Here is a 16261-nt window from a genome sequence, read left to right as displayed (position 1 = left end):
ATTTCCTCCTTACTGTTCTTGTGATAGTGAATGAGTTTTCACAAGATCTGGTTGTTTAAAAGTATGTAGCACTTCCCCCTTCACTCTCTCTCTCCTGCTCTGGCCATAGTAAGACATGCTTGCTTCCCTTTCACCTTCTGCCATGATTGTAAGTTTCCTGAGACCTCCAAGCCATGCTTCCTGTACAGCCTGCAGAACTGTGAGTCAATGAAACCTCTTTTCTTCATAAATTACCCAGTCTCAAGTAGTTCTTTATAGCAGTGTGAGAGCAGATGAATACTGAAAACTGGTACCAGAGAAGTGAGGCATTGCTATAAAGATACCTGAAAATGTGGAAGCAACTTTGGAACTGGGTAATGGGCAGAGGTTGAAACAGTTTGGAAGGCTCAGAAGAAGACAAGAAGATGAGGGAAAGTTTGAAAAATTTGCAGCCCGACCATTTGGGAGGAAAGAAAACCCATTTTCCGGGGGTGGATTCAAGTAAAGAAGAACAGAATGTTAATAGCCAAAAAAATGGGGAAAATGCCTCAAGACATTGCAGAGACCTTCATGGTAGCCTCTGCCATCACAGCCCTGGAGGCCTAGGAGGCAAAAAAAAAAAAATGGTTTCATGGGCCAGGCTCAGGGTCTTGCTGCTCTGGGCAGGCTCTGGACATGGCGCCCTGCATTGTGGCTGCTTCAGCTCCAGCCGTAGCTAAAAGAGGCCAAGGTGCAGCTTGGACTGTTGCTTCAGAGGGTGCAAACCCCAAACCTTGGCAGCTTCTATGTGGTGTTGGGCCTGTGGCTGTGCAGAAGACAAAAATTGAGCTTTGGGAGCCTCTGCCTAGATTTCAGAAGATGTATGAAAATGCCTGGATGACCAGGCAGAAATCTGCTGCAAGGGTGGAGCCCTTATGGAGAACCTCTACTAGGGCAGTGTGGAGGGGAAATGTGGGGTTGGAGCCCCCACACAGAGTCCCCACTGAGGCACTGCCTAGTGGAGCTTTGAGAAAGCTGCCATCCTCTAGACCCCAGGATAGTAGATCCACTGACAGCTTGTGCTGTGCATGTGGAAAAACTGCAGTCACTCAATGCCAGCCTGCGAAAACAGCCATGAAGGCTATACCCTGCAGAGTCAACGGAGCAGAGATGCACAAGGCCTTGGGAGCCCACCCTTTGCATCACTGTGGCCTGGATGTGAGACAATGAGTCAAAGGAGATAATTTTGGAACTTTAAGATTTTATGACTGTCCTGCTGGGTTTCAGACTTGCATGGGACCTATAGCATCTTTGTTTTGGCCTATTTCTCCCTTTTGGAATGGCAGCATTTACCCTATGCATGTATGCACATTGTATCTCGGAAGTAACTAACTTCTTTTTGATTTTACAGGCTCATAGGCAGAAGGGACTTGCCTTGTCTCAGATGAGACTTTGGACTTGGACTTTTGAGTTAATGCTGGAATGAGATATGACTTTGGGGGACTGTTGAGAAAGCATGATTGTGTTTTGAAATGTGAAAAGGACATGAGATTTGGGAGGGGCCAGGAGCAGAATGATATGGTTTGACTCTATGTCCCCACCCAAATCTCATGTAGTTGAATTGTAATCCCCAGTGTTGGGTGAAGGACCTGGTGGGAAGTGATTGGCTCATGGGGGCGAACTTCCCCCTTGCTGTTCTTGTGATAATAAGTTCTCATGAGATCTGGTTGTTTAAAACTGTGTAGCACTTCCCCCTTCGCTCTCTCTCTCTCCTGCTCCCATCATGTAGGACATGCTTGCTTCCCCTTCACCTTCCACCATAATCATAAGTTTCCTGAGGCCTCCATACCCATGCCTCCTGTACAGGCTGTGGAACGTTGAGTCAATTAATCTTCTTTTCTTCATAAATTACCCTGTCTCAGGTAGCTCTTTATAGCAGTGTGGGAATGGACTAATACACATCTCTATTGGTTTTTGAGTCAAATTCTTCAGATAGAAAAAAAATGGGTCAATTTTACTTTGCTTTTTTTTCTGTGTCTATATTTTTTCCTGGGAACCATGTGGAGAGGTAAGTCCCAAAAACAGGATTCAATTAATCATGGATCTCTGGTCAGTATAATTTTAATTTCACTATCTTTCTCCTTTTACCAGCAGCCACCAACTATTTTTGATTGTATATTCTAGCTATTTCAAAATTCTCTCTTTGGTAGATTATAAAAATGATCACTTTTTTTGATAGCCATTTCATCAAGAGATACAGTCTATTTTTCCATTCTTTAATTCTGGGCTGGCCTGGTGACATGCTTTGGCTCAGAGAATGAGACTGACACACACAACAGTGTGCATTCTGAGGCTGGATCTCAAGAGGCCTCGCATATTTCTTCTTGATCTCTTGTAGCCTTCACTGTATGAACAATGCCTGATCATTCTTCCAGAGGATGAGAAACCAAAGGGATCAAAAAGGAGCTGTTCCAGCTGAGCCCTTTAGCTTAGTCAGCTCCCACCTGACCAGCTATTAATAGTCGACCAGAGATGTATGAATCAGCAAGTTGAGATCAGGTGAGCCTGGCCCAGATCAGCAGAATTCCAATGAAGCCCAAACCATACTGATGGCCTGCAGACTCTTAAGCTAAATCAGCGTTTCTCAACCTTGGTAATATTGACATTTTGGACTGAATAATTCTTAGGGAGGAGGGGTACTTTCCTGTGCATCATAAAATGTTTAGCAGCATGCCCGGCTTCTAATAACTAGATGACCACTGCATCCTCACCCCCACTGTGACAACCAAAAATGTCTTTAGACATTGCCAAATGTCCCACCCACTTCCCCACTTCACTGGTTGAGGACCAATCAGCTAAATAAGTGGTAGTTGTTTTAAATCTGTAAGTTTTGTGGGGTTTTTTTGTATACAAAATGCTAATTAATACAGATCCCTTTTTTCTAACTCTACTGACATTTTCTTACATTTGGTTCCTACAACTTTGCTTTGACTAAATTTTTGCCAGCTGCCTAACTAGTCTTTCTATTAATATTTGGGTTTACTCCTGTAACCCACTTCACACATTTCCATTAGTAGTTAAGCAAATAAACACACAAACACAAATCATATCACTGCAGTAGGACCTCATAAACTGCTTGGCAGAATTCCAAACTCCTGACATAAAAGGTCCTTTATCATTCAGTTTCCACTACAAACCATATGAGGAAGTTTGTATATGCCCCTAAAAAGAATGTTGTTGAATTTTAAAGTTCTTAGGAGCAGATTCTAGTATAGTAGATATTTCCTATTTTATTGAGTATTCATTATGCTGTTTTCCCTTGATCTGGGAAAAAATCCCATATCCTTTTTGGGAAATTATCTCTTCACTGTGTGCAAGATTAAGAAGCCTGTCAATCAAAGTATCTTGACTTTTTCTAACCAAGGAGATGGAAACACAACTTTAAGTACGTTAAATAGCATCTGCTCTAGGATGCAGACTCTTGGAGAATGATGCAAAACCCTAAACAATGATAGGTGTGCCCTTATCCTGTGGTGGCCAATTCACTCCTGTATAATAGTCTAATTTCTGATTCCCCAGTCTGTGTTATTTTTTTTAAGCCCATTGTAGGCTTTTTCACCTGTACTGGCTGTGATCATCTCAATGTATTCCCTTTTTGGTAATATTATTCAGAGTTTTTTCTGCAATCTTAATTGATCACTCTCACAATAGAAAACAACAAAAACCTGAGTAAAGCAAGAATAAATAACAATGACCAATGTGTCTTTTATGACCTTAAAGTGTGCATTAGTTTTCAAACTAAAATTAGTAGTTATCTTTTAGAAGTATAGTTTAACCATGAATTTATCATAAAATGTTATGGCAAGCTAACTGAATCCTTTTTTAGTCCAAAGGAAAGTTGGATGGCCATGAAACCAATAACTTGGTAATAGAGACATCAATGGGTGTATAAGTCTGTGACTACGTATGCCAAATTTTTGGTATGTATCGCATTCCTTATTATTTAAGTCAATATATATGAACTAAATCTGATTGTTTGAGGTTTTGTGTGTAATCTTTTCTCTTAAATATTTTGTAATATTGACAATAATATCATTTCCTTAAAATAACATTAAATTAATTTTAATATATTTCATAATATATACCTTTGACTAAATCAGTGTGAATTTCTCCCATTCCAGCCTTAATTAATGAAATTCTATTATATCTTTGCTATATCTATCTATAGAAGAAGGAAAAATAATTTTCTCTTAACCCTTAGTCTAGCCTCCTTCATTTCTAGCTAGCTATCTAGCTATCAATCAATCAATCATATATCGAGGAATCAATTTCCTAGATGCTCCAAGTATTTATAAACCTTATCTTGCATGCCAGAAGTGGGGGAATCAGGTAGCTTAGAGTTTATTTATGCTCTATGCCACTTCTGTTTTATATGCATACTTACAAGCAGAAGACATGTTATAAATGTTCTTCTTCTGACTCTGAGACTCCATTATACTTGCTTAGGTTCTTGAGAAACAGGAGGATGCCCTCTTGAGGTAGTTATTAGCGCTGTACTCTTAAATGTTTCCTGTCTCCTGTTCTAGGCACATGGTATCATACTTTTCATCCTCATTGTGTCTGAGTGAGGCCCTGTGATTGGTTCTGAATAATAAGTTGTGAGCAAAAGTAGCACATGATATTTCCAGGGAAATCATTTAATAGCCAAGGCAAGAACCTTCATAATTCTTTTTTCTCTCATTTTTAATGTTTGAGATGGTGAGTGTTCCCTGAATGAATATTATGAGCAGAGTAGGTGAATGTATAGATTGAACAAGAAACAAGACTTGATTATTTTAAGTCAATAAGATTTTGTCACTGCAGCATAATGTAGCTTTTCTTGCCTGATAATATCTTTATTTCTGCAAAGTAATTCTTCAGAAATCTGCCTTTTCTCCTAATGGTAAATTTGTTTGGACAAGTAAGAAGATCATCTGAAGGCACCCACTGATTCTTTAGCCAGTAGTCTAGAGGCTCAATCTTGGTCTTCTTTGGTATATTTGAAAGCACACCTAACCTGCCTTCCTACCTTTCTATCCACTTCCACAGGTTTATAAAGTCTCCTGAAATCTTGAAAATGTCTTAGACAAATGCCCATCATCTAAAACTCTATACCTAAAAAAGTACAATCGAGAAATTCTGCCCCCACCATCAACTTTTTTTTTTTTTTGGTTTTCAAAATCCTTTCCTTTTACCTAATAAAAGTTTCTCAAATTCCAGCCTGTTTTACTTCTTCTTGAAACAGGAGGGGAGATAATACTATTTATCTCCTTTTTTGACCCCCAATTTAATAAACATCCTTTCTTCCTCCTTCAGTCTTTTTATTTCTGTTAGCTCTCTATCAGTGTGATTTTGATCTTGATGCCTGACATGTCCTTTCACCTAGAGAAGGTGAAAGTAAAATGGGGATAGGGATTGGGGTAACAACAGGTGCTTTTTCTAACATTTTCTACTGAGGGCACAAACCATGCCCTGATTTTTTTAAAATGCTGTTAGAATTGGTATTCACATGAACTCAGTTCTGATGTCATTTGTGACAGTTGGAGTGTGATAATCTGTAGGTTTTCTGATTCCAGGGAGGTTATATGCCTGCATATTGACAGGAAGGCTAAAGAAAGCCTCTTTTTCTACTCTTTCCATTTAGCTTGAGCTAAGTGACCCAACAGAGACCTATGAAAGCAGAGAGCAGAAAAGAAACAGGGTAGGGCTATGGGTCACAGGTAGTGAATAGAGAAGGAGTAACATCAGTATGAAGTCTGCAGCTTAATAGTTTTCACTAACCACAGTGGCAGCTCTGAGATGAGTTTATTTTGAAAATTCAAGGTTGAAGCCTTTTTAATTCTGAGAAAGAGGAAATTTCTTCAGGATATATTATTCGTTTCTTTATGGTTTGAGTTTAGTTTTGTTTCAATAGACACCTTTTATGAAGCACAAGACTTCTTTTTTTTTAATTCTGGGAAAGGCAGGTATATAAATAAAATGAAATAGTTCCTATATCTCTTATTGACAGGTTAAATGGCTAGAAATGCTCAACCGAAAAACATTCTGGGGCTCTATTTTGGCTCAGTGGTGACAGAATAGCCATGATGGCCTAGGGCTTAGGAGCTTTAAATTTGTCATCCTTGTTCTAGGAAGTATGTGAGTAATAATCTCTTATATTCTTATACTTTAAGGAAGAAAGGGGAATATATTATTTTTTCTCAAAATATAATATTTTTTGCTTTAAAATCTTCAGAGAAAGAGCTCTCTGGACATTGGACATTCTCATTTCTTACAAGTTTTTAAAATTTTGTTTTAAATTGACAAATTACAACTGTACCTATTCATGGGGTACATAGTAATATTTCAGTTAACTTCATTTAACATAATGTCCTCCCACTTTATCCATGTTGTAAAGAATAACAGAATTTCATTAATTTCTATGTCTGAATAGTATTCCATTGTGTATACATACCACATTTTCTTTATCCATTTGTCTGTTACTGGACACCTATGTTGATTTCTAATCTCGGCTATTATGAATAGTGCCGCCATAACATGGGAGTTTAGATGTCTCTCTGATATAATTATTTTTTTCTCAGAGAGAAATATTTAATAGGGACTTATAAATCATATTTTTGGCAGTTGCAAGATGAGCCAGTGGATCCCCAACCATTATGTTATAATTATTTCCTTTCCTTTGGATAAATGCCCAGCCCTGGGATTGCTGGATCATATGGTAGTTCTATTGGTCATTTTTGAGGAACTTTTATCCTGCTCGCCATAGTGATTGTACTAGCTTATATTCTCAGAAACAGTGTTTTAAGAGTTCCCTATTCGCTGCATCCTCACCAGCATTTTTTAATTTTTTTGTTGTTTTGATAATAGCCATTCTAACTGGGGTGAAATAATACCTCATTGAGGTTTTGATTTGCATTTCCCTGATGACTGGTGATGTTAAGCATTTTAAAATATATTTGTTGACCATTTGCTTGTTTTATTTTGAGAAATATCTATTCAGATCACTTGCCCATTTAAAAATCATATTGTTTGCTTTTCTTGGTGTTGCAATGTTGGAGCTCGTTGTATGTTCTGGATATGAATCCTTTGTCAGATGAGTAGTTTGCAAATATTTTCTCCCATTCTGTAGATTGCCTTTTTACTTTGTTGATTGTTTGTTTTGCTGTGTAGAAGCTTTTTAGTTTGACATAATTCCATTTGTTTAATTTTGTTTTTGTTGCCTATGCTTTTGAGGACTTCTTCCCAGAATATTTTCCAGACTGATGTTCTGAGTCATTTCTAGTGTGTTTTCTTCTAGTAGTTTTATTGTTTCAGGTCTTACATTTAGATCTTTGGGCCATTTGAGTTGTTTTTTTATAGGATGAGAGTTGTGGTTCTAGTTTTTCTGCCTATAAATATCCATTTCTTAGCACCATTTATTGAAGAGACTGACCATTCCCCAGTAGGTGTTTTTGGGACCTTTATCAAATATCAATTGATTGTAGATACATGGATTAATTTCTGGGTTCTCTATTTTGTTCCATTGGTCTATGTGCCTGTTTTTACGCCAGTACCATGCTGTTTTGGTTACTATAGCTTTGTAGTATACTTCAGATCTGGTAGTGTGATATCTCCAGCTTTGTTCTCTTTGGTCAGGATTGCTTTGGCTCTTTGAGATCTTTTGTGGTTCTATACAAATTTTAGAATTTTTTTCTATTCCTGTGAAGAATGTCATTGACATTTTGATAGAGATTACATTAAATCTGTAGATTGCTTTGGGTAGTATTGTCATTTCAACAATATTGATTCCTCTGATCCATAAGCATGGGATGTCTTTCCATTTGTTTGTATCCTCTTTAATTTCTTTCATCAGTGTCTCGTAGTTATCCTTGTATATGTCCTTCATCTCATTTGTTAAATATATTCCTAGGTAATTTATTTTTCTGTAGGTATTGCAAATGGGATTGCTTTCTTGACCTCTTTTTCAGCTAGTTCATTGTTTGTGTACAAAAATGCTACTGATTTTTGTATATTAATTTTATACCTTGCAACTTTATTTAATGTGCTTATTGGTTCTAAGTTGCTGGGGTTTTTTTTTGTAGAGTCTTTAGGGTTATCTTTTCTTTTTTTTGCTTCACTTTATTTTATTTATTTATTTATTTTTATTATACTTTAAGTTCTAGGGTACATGTGCGCAACGTGCAGGCTCGTTACATAGGTATACATGTGCCAGGCTGGCCCACTGCACCCATCAACCCATCATTTACATTAGGTATTTCTCCCAGTGCTGTCCCTCCCCGCTGTCCCCCACCCCACAAAAGGCCCCAGTGTGTGATGTTCCCCACCCTGTGTCCAAGTGTTCTCATTGTTCAATTCCCACCTATGAGTGAGAACATGCAGTTTTTGGTTTTCTGTCCTTGTGATAGTTTGCTCAGAATGATGGTTTTCAGCTTCATCCATGTCCCTGCAAAGGACATGAACTCATCCTTTTTTATGGCTGCATAATATTCCATGGTGTATATGTGCCACATTTTCTTAATCCAGTCTATCATTGATGGACATTTGGGTTGGTTCCAAATCTTTGCTATTGTGAACAGTGTCGCAATAAACATATGTGTGCATGTGTCTTTATAGTAGCATGAATTATAATCCTTTGGGTATATACCCAGTAATGGGATCCCTGGGTCAAATGGTATTTCTAGCTCTAGATCCTTGAGGAATCGCCACACTGCCTTCCACAATGGTTGAACTAGTTTACATGCCCACCAACAGTGTAAAAGTGTTCCTATTTCTCCACATCCTCTCTAGCATTTGTTGTTTCCTGACTTTTTAATGATCGCCATTCTAACTGGTGTGAGACGGTATCTCATTGTGTTTTTTATTTGCATTTATCTAATGACCAGTGATAAGGAGCATTTTTTCATGTGTCTGTTCACTGGATAAATGCCTTCTTTTGAGAAGTGTCTGTTCATATCCTTCGCCCACTTGTTGATGGGGTTTTTTGTTTTTTTCTTGTAAATTTGTTTTTTAAGTTCTTTGTAGATTCTGGATATTAGCCCTTTGTCAGATGGGTAGATTGCAAAAATTTTCTGCCATTCTGTAGGTTGCCTGTTCACTGTGATGGTAGTTTCTTTGGCTGTGCAGAAGCTCTTTAGTTTAATTAGATCCCATTTGTCAATTTTGGCTTTTGTTGCCATTGCTTTTGGTGTTTTAGTCATGAAGTCCTTGTTCATGCCTATGTCCTGAATGGTATTACCTAGGTTTTCTTCTAGGGTTTTTGTGGTTTTATGTCTAACATTTAAGTCTTTAATCCATCTTGAATTAATTTTTGTATAAGGTGTAAGGAAGTGATCCACTTTCAGCTTTCTACATATGGCTAGCCAGTTTTCCCAGCACCATTGATTAAATAGGGAATCCTTTCCCCATTTCTTGTTTTTGTCAGGTTTGTCAAAGATCAGATAGTTGTAGATGTGTGGTATTATTTCTGAGGCATCTGTTCTGTTCCATTGATCTATATATATGTTTTGGTACCAGTACCATGCTGTTTTGGTTACTGTAGCCTTGTAGCATAGTTTGAAGTCAGGTAGCGTGTTGCCTCCAGCTTTGTTCTTTTTGCTTAGGATTGACTTGGCAATGTGGGCCCTTTTTGGTTCCATATGAACTTTAAAATAGTTTTTTCCAAGTCTGTGAAGAAAGTCATTTGTAGCTTGATGGGGATGTCATTGAATCTATAAATTACCTTGAGCAGCATGGCCATTTTCACGATATTGATTCTTCCCATCCATGAGCATGGAATGTTCTTCCATTTGTTTGTGTCTTCTTTTATTTCATTCAGTAGTGGTTTGTAGTTCTCCTTGAAGAGTTCCTTCACACCCCTTGTAAGTTGGATTCCTAGGTATTTTATTCTCTTTGGAACAATTGTGAATGGGAATTTACTCCTGATTTGGCTCTCTGTTTGTTGGTTATTGGGGTATAGAAATGCTTGTGATTTTTGCACATTCATTTTTTATCCTGAGACTTTGCTGAAGTTGCTTGTCAGCTTAAGGAGATTTTGGGCTGAGACGATGGGGTTTTCTAAATATACAATCATGTCATCTGCAGACAGAGACAATTTGACTTCCTCTTTTCCTAATTGAATACCTTTTATTTCTCTTGCCTGATTGCCCTGGCCAGAACTTCCAACACTATGTTGAATAGGAGTGGTGAGAGAGGGCATCCCTGTCTTGTGCCAGTTTTCAAAGGGAATGCTTTCAGTTTTTGCCCATTCAGTATGATATTGGCTGTGGTTTGTCATAAACAGCTCTTATTGTTTTGCGATACATTCCATAAATACCTAGTTTATTGAGAGTTTTTAGCATGAAGGGCTGTTGAATTTTGTTGAAGGCCTTTTTTGCATCTATTGAGATAATCATGTGGTTCTTGTTGATGGTTCTGTTTATGTGATGGATTACGTTTATTGATTTGCATATGTTGAAGCAGCCTTCCATCCCAGGGATGAAGCCCACTTGATCATGGTGGCTCAGCTTTTTGAAGTGCTGCTGGATTCGGTTTGCCAGTGTTTTATTGAGGATTTTCACATTGATGTTCATCAGGGATTTTGGTCTAAAATTCTCTTTTGTGTGTGTGTGTCTCCACCAGGCTTTGGTATCAGGATGATGCTGGCCTCATAAAATGAGTTAGGGAGGATTCCCTCTTTTTCTATTGATTGGAATAGTTTCAGAAGGAATGGTACCAGCTCCTCTTTGTACCTCTGGTAGAACTCGGCTGTGAATCCACCTGGTCCTTGACTTTTCTTGGTTGGTAGGCTATTAATTACTGCCTCAATTTCAGAGCCTGTTATTGGTCTATTCAGAGATTCAATTTCTTCCTGGTTTAGTCTTGCGAGGGTGTGTGTGTCCAGGAATTTGCCCATTTCTTCTAGATTTCCTAGTTTATTTGTGTAGAGGTATTTATAATATTCTCTGATGGTAGTTTGTATTTCTGTGGGATCAGTGGTGATATCCCCTTTATCATTTTTTATTGCATCTATTTGATTCTTCTCTCTTTTCTTCTTTATTAGTCTTGCTAGTGGTCTATCAATTTTGATTTTCAAAAAATGAGCTCCTGGATTCATTGATTTTTTTTGAAGGGGTTTTTATGTCTCTGTCTCCTCCAGTTCTGCTCTGATCTTAGTTATTTCTTGCCCTCTGCTAGCTTTTAAATGTGTTTGCTCTTGCTTCTCTAGTTCTTTTAATTGTGATGTGAGGGTGTCAATTTTAGATCTTTCCTGCTTTCTCTTGTGGGCATTTAGTGCTATAAATTTCCCTCTACACACTGGTTTCAATGTGTCCTAGAGATTCTGGTATGTTATGTCTTTGTTCTCATTGGTTTCAAAGAACATCTTTATTTCTGCCTTCATTTCGTTATGTGCCCAGTAGTCATTCAGGAGCAGGTTGTTCAGTCTCCACGTATTTGTGGGGTTCTGAGTGAGTTTCTTAATCCTGAGTTCTAATTTGATTGCACTGTGGTCTGAGAGACAGTTTGTTGTGATTTCTGTTCTTTCACATTTGCTGAGTAGTGCTTTACTTCCAACTATGTGGTCAATTTTGGAATAAGTGTGATGTGATGCTGAGAAGAATGTATGTTCTGTTGATTTGGGGTGGAGAGTTCTGTAAATATCTATTAGGTCCGCTTGGTGCAGAGCTGAGTTCAATTCCTGGATATCCTTTTTAACCTTGTCTCATTGATCCGTCTACTATTGACAGTGGGGTGTTAAAGTCTTCCAATATTATTGTGTGGGAGTCTAAGTCTCTTTGTAGGTCTCTAAGGACTTGCTTTATGAATCTGGGTTCTCCTGTATTGGCTGCATATATAGTTAGGATAGTTAGCTCTTCTTGTTGAGTTGATCCCGTTACCATTATGTAATGGACTTCTTTGTCTCTTTTGTTGGTTTAAAGTCTATTTTGTCAGAGACTAGTATTGCAACTCCTGCTTTTTTTTGCTTTCCATTTGCTTGGTAGATCTTCCTCCATCTCTTTATTTTGAGCCTATGTGTGTCTCTCCATGTGAGATGGGTCTCCTGAATACAGCACACTGATGGGTTTTGACTCTTTATCCAATTTGCCAGTCTATATCTTTTAATTGGGGCATTTAGCCCATTTACATTTAAGGTTAATATTGTTATGTACGAATTTGATCCTGTCCTTATGACATTAGCTGGTTATATTTCCTGTTAGTTGATGCAGTCTCTTCCTAGCATCAAAGATGTTTACAATTTGGCATGTTTTTGCAGTGGCTGGTACCGGTTGTTTCTTTCCATGTTTAGTGCTTCCTTCAGGAGCTCTTGTAAGGCAGGCCTGATGGTGAGAAAAATCTCTCAGCATTTGCTTGTCTGTAAAGGATTTTATTTCTCCTTCACTTATGGAGCTTAGTTTGGCTGGATATGAAATTCTGGGTTGAGAATTCTTTTCTTTAAGAATGTTGAATATTGGCCTGCAGTCTCTTCTAGCTTGTAGAGTTTCTGCCAAGAAATCCACTGTTAGTATGATGGGCTTCGCTTTGTTGGTAACCCGACCTTTCTCTCTGGCTGCCCTTAACATTTTTTTCCTTCATTTCAACCTTGGTGCATCTGAAAATTATGTGTCTTGGGGTTGCTCTTTTCAAGGAGTATCTTTGTGGTGTTCTCTGTATTTTCTGAATTTGAATGTTGGCCTGCGTTGTTAGGTTGGGGAAGTTCTCCTGGATAATATCCTGAAGAGTGTTTTCCTACTTGATTCCATTCTCCCCGTCACTTTCAGGTACACCAATCAAATGTAGATTTGGTGTTTTCACATAGTCCCATATTTCTTGGAGGCTTTGTTTGTTACTTTTTACTCTTTTTTCTCTCAACTTCTCTTCTCACTTTATTTCATTAATTTGATCTTCAGTCATTGATACCCTTTCTTCCCTTCGATCGAATCGGCTACTGAAGCTTGTGCATATGTCACATAGTTCTTGTGCCATGGTTTGCAGCTCCATCAGGTCATTTAAGGTCATCTCTACACTGTTTATTCCAGTTAGCCATTGGTCTAATCTTTTCCCCAGGTTTTTAGCTTCCTTTTGATGGGTTTGAACATCCTCCTTTAGCTTGGAGGAGTTTATTACCAACCTTCTGAAGCTTACTTCTGTCAGCTATTCAAAGTCATTCTCCGTCCAGCTTTGTTCAATTGCTGGTGAGGAGCTGCGATACTTTGGAGGAGAAGAGGTGGTCTGGTTTTTAGAATTTTCAGCTCTGGTTTCTCCTCATCTTTGTGGTTTGATCTACCTTTGGTCTTTGATGTTGGTGGCCTACAGATGGGGTTTTGGTGTAGATGTCCTTTTTGTTGATGTTGATGCTATTCCTGTTTGCTAGTTTTCCTTCTGACAGTCACGTCCCTCAGCTAAAGGTCTGTTGGAGTTTGCTGGAGGTCCACTCCAGTCCCTGTTTGCCTGGGTATCACCAGCAGAGGCTGCAGAACAGCAAATATTGCAGAACAGCAAATATTGCTGCCTGATCCTTCCTCTGGAAGTTTCGTCCCAGAGGGGCACCTGCCTGTATGAGGTGTCAGTCGGCCCCTACCGGTGGGTGTCTCCCAGTTAGGCTACATGGCGGTCAGGGACCCACTTGAGGAGGCAGCCTGTTCATTCTCAGAGCTCAAACACTGTGCTGGGAGAACCATTGCTCTCTTCAGAGCTGTCAGACAGGGATGTTTAAGTCTGCAGAAGTTTCTGCTGCCTTTTATGCAGCTATGCCCTGCTCCCAGAGGTGGAAGCTACAGAGGCAATAGGTGTTGCTGAGCTTTGGTGGGCTCCACCCAGTTTGAGCTTCCCCTGCTAGCCGCTTTGTTTGCCTACTCAAGCTTCATCAATGGCAGATGCCCTTCCCCAGCCAGGCTGCTTCCTCACAGTTTGATCTCAGACTGCTGCACTAGCAGTGAGCAAGGATCCATGGGCGTGGGACCTTCCAAGCCAGGTGTGGGATACCATCTCCTGGTGTGCCGTTTGCTAAGACCATTGGAAAAGCACAGTATTTGGGCAGGAGTACCCCGATTTTCCAGGTACAGTCTATCATGGCTTCCCTTGGCTAGGAAAGGGAAATCCCCCCACCCCTTGTGTTTCCAGGGTGAGGCAATGTCCTGCCCTGTTTCGGCTCACCCTCTATGGGCTGCATCCACTGTCCAACCCGTCCCAGTGAGATGAACCAGGTACTTCAGTTGGAAATGCAGAAATCACCCATCTTCTGCATCAATCACACTGGGAGCTGCAGACCGGGGCTGTTCCTATTTGGCCATCTTGGAACAGACTCCCCGTCTTTAGGTTTTTCTATATATAAGATCATGTCATCTGCAAACAGGGACAATTTGACTTCCTCCTTTACAATTTTGATGCCCTTTTTTTCTTTCTCTTGCTAACTGTGCTGGCTAGGGTTTCCAGTTCTATGTTACGTTCTATCAGTTTTTATAGGAAAAGATTTAGCTTTCCTCTATTCAGTAAGATGTTAGCTGTGGATTTTCCATATACGGCCTTTAGTAGGTTGAGCTGCTTTCCTTCTTGTGGGAAAGAGAGTTTCTGGTTGGTCTCCTCTGTGTGCGACACCCGTGGAAAGCCATGGGTGGACTCTGAGGAGAAGTCTCCTTATTGCCTTCATGTCTTTATGCCCCAAGAGCATAACCACTCAGCGGCATTCCATAGGTTGCTCAGGGAGATAACGCTTCCTTGAAGCAGTGGAGTGTAATCAAACATCTTGGCTCCTCCTTAAACCTGCTCCCACCCGTTTCAGTCCAGATAAGTTAAAGATCTTAAGTAGTTTATACACACGCCTTTGCTCAAGGAAATTCACAGAAACCACCACTGCTATACATTTTATCAAATAACTCACGAGTTCTCCTTCACTGATTAATCCATTTCCTCATCCCTTCCTCCCCCTCCCATCTGCCCTAAGAACAAAGAACTTGTAAACCAATTAAACCAATAAAACCAATAAATTGGGCAGAGCCTGAGAGCTCTGGGCTGTGAGCAAACCTCCGATGCTCTGGTCCCCTGGACCCGCCTTTTAAACGCTTTTCCTGTCTCTTTCTAACTCCTTTGTCTCCACTGGACTCAAGTACCCACTGGGTGGTGTGGGACTGGTTTTGCCAACACTTCTCTACCTAATTTATTAGTTTTTATTATGAAGGGATGTTGAATGTTATCAAACGCTTTTTCTGCATCTATTAAGATGATCATATGGCTTTTGTTCTTCATTCCATTAATGTGATGTATGATGTGTATTGATTTGCATATGTTGACTCATGCTTGCTTTCCTGGGATAAATCCCACTTGATCATGGTGTATGATTAATTTGATGTGTTGTTGTATTTAGTTTGCTAAGATTTTGTTGAGAATTTTTATTTCTATGTTCATCAGATATTGGCCTCTAGTTTTCTTTTTATGTTGGATCCTAGTCTTCTTTTGCTAACAGGGTTATGCTAGCCTCATAGAATGAGTTAGGAAAAATTCCCTCTGTTTTAAAATAGTTTGAGAAGAATTAGTGTTAATTCTTTAAATGTTTAGTAGAATCCAATGGTAAAACCATCCAGTCCTGGACTTTTTTTTTGTTGGAAGACTTTTTATTATTGATTTAATCTCATTAATTGTTATTAATATTATATGTTTAGGTGTTCTATTTGTCTTGTTTCAATTTTGGTAGGTTGTATATGTCCATTAAGTTATCCATTTTCTCTTTATTTTTAAATTTACTGGTATATAGTAATCTCTAATGATCCTTCCTATTTCTATGTTATCTATTGAGATATGTCATTTTTTGTTTCTGATTTTTATTTATTTGAACCTTTTCTCTTTTTTTCTTAGTCTAGTTAATGGTTTGTCAATTTTGTTTATATTTTCAAAAACTACCCTTTTGTTTCATGAATCTTTTGTATTTTTTTACTCTCAGTTTTATTTATGTATGCTCTGATTTATATTATTTTTTTCCTTCTATTAATTCTGGGGTTCATTTGTTCTTGCTTTTCTAGTTCTTCAAGGCGCATTGTTACACTGTTTATTTAAAATCTTTCTAGTTTTCTGATGTAGGCATATATTGCTATAAACTTACCTCTTAATACTGCTTTTGCTCCATAAGTTTTGGTATGTTATGCTTAAATTTTCATTGGTTTCAAAGAAGTTTTAAATGTTAGTCTTAATTTCTTTCTTTATCTATTGGTCATTAGGAGCAAGCTATTTAATTTCTATGTATTGGTATAGTTTTGAATGTTACTCTTGTTATTGGTGTCTAGTTTTATTCCATTGT

This window comes from Pan paniscus, chromosome 2, assembly GCF_029289425.2.
Source record: "Pan paniscus chromosome 2, NHGRI_mPanPan1-v2.0_pri, whole genome shotgun sequence".
NCBI lineage: Eukaryota > Metazoa > Chordata > Mammalia > Primates > Hominidae > Pan > Pan paniscus.
Note: the sequence above shows the minus strand (reverse complement) of the source record.